Raw genomic sequence first — 1,557 nt, forward strand, 5'->3', positions numbered from 1 at the left:
AGTTGCCGATGCACTGTTTCCATAACACTGGGATTCCTTTCTAGTGATTTTGATTTTGTGATTGTTATTGCCAGTTAACAGTGCCAGTCTTGCTTCCATACAACAAAGTTCCATCTGTTCTATGATAATTTAGAAAATGAACAGCCTATGGGGATGCAGATAAATCACAAAGGGAAGGATTCAGGAAATCATCCCCATGGCCTGTCTTTAGGTCATCTATTTAGACACAGAAAAATAGGTACAGGGGCGCCTGGGTGGCTCAGTGGGTTAAAGCCTCTGCCTTCAGCTCAGGTCATGATCCCAGGGTCCTGGAATCGAGCCCCACATCAGGCTCTCTGCCCGGCAGGGAGCCTGCTTCCTCCTCTCTCTCTGCCCACCTTTCTGCCTACTTGTGATCTCTGTCTGTCAAATAAATAAATAAATAAATCTTTAAAAAAGAAAAATAGGTACAGAAAACATCTAGCCAGTGAGTTTAAGGTCCTTTTTTTAGTTTAGAAAACAAATTCATTCACTAGAAGACCAAGGATTGTTTTTCAATACAGAGATGCTTAAACTATTTAAATAAATTGAGCCTCACAGTGTGATGAAGAGCCACATTCCCCATGGAATTTCTTGTCTCTAGTGTAAACCTCTACCAAAAAATTGTGGGTCAGGAAAAAGTTCAAGATGTTCTTCAATTAATTCAGCTGGAAAACTTTAAGAAGTTACAAACACCTAGTTATTATGCTCTGAGAGAGGAAAGCTAAAGACATGGCAAATATATCTATGGATACAAAAATAAAATGTTGCATTAGAAATATAAAATCCAAAAAAAAAGATTTTTAAATCAGGAAGGAGTTAAATGAGAGTTGATTAAACCCAGGAAAAAATAAAATAAAAAGACAAAAAATCGACTTTGGGCGCAAGTAAGTGAGGCCTACTGGGAACAGGACTCCTCTAAAACACCGAATAATGTCTGGAAGGCTGTGGTCCAAGGCCATTTTTGCTGGCTATAAGCGGGGTCTCCGCAACCAGAGGGAGCACACAGCTCTTCTTAAAATCGAAGGTGTATATGCTGGAGATGAACGGAATTCTATCTAGGCAAGAGATGTGCTTACGTGTACAAACCAAAAAACAACACAGTGACTCCTGGAGACAAACCAAACAAAACCAGAGTAATCTGGGAAAAAGTAACTCATGCTCATGGAAACAGCGGCATGGTTCGTGCCAAATTCCGAAGCAACCTTCCTGCTAAAGCCATTGGCCACAGAATCCGTGTGATACTGTACACCTCAAGGATTTAAATTTAATGAAAAGTAAATAGAGGTGTAGATTTGTTCTCTCATTAAAAAAAAGACAAAAAATCATGTCAGAAATGAAAACTAAATTATCAAAAGGAGAAGAGATGATATTTGCAAATGACAGTACAGACAAAAGGTTGATATCCAGGATCTATAAAGAACTCCTCAAACTCAACACACACAAAACAGATAATCATATCAAAAAATGGGCAGAAGATATGAACAGACACTTCTCCAATGAAGACATACAAATGGCTATCAGACACATGAAAAAATG

At 38.6% G+C, this 1,557-nt stretch overlaps 1 pseudogene; it reads left to right on the forward strand.

Moving 5' to 3' along the window:
• The first annotated feature begins 900 nt into the window (after positions 1 to 900).
• Positions 901 to 1,283, forward strand: LOC123949572 (annotated as a pseudogene).
• The last annotated feature ends 274 nt before the right edge of the window (positions 1,284 to 1,557 follow it).

Source organism: Meles meles, chromosome 8 (assembly GCF_922984935.1).
Source record: "Meles meles chromosome 8, mMelMel3.1 paternal haplotype, whole genome shotgun sequence".
In the NCBI taxonomy this organism is placed as follows: Eukaryota; Metazoa; Chordata; class Mammalia; order Carnivora; family Mustelidae; genus Meles; species Meles meles.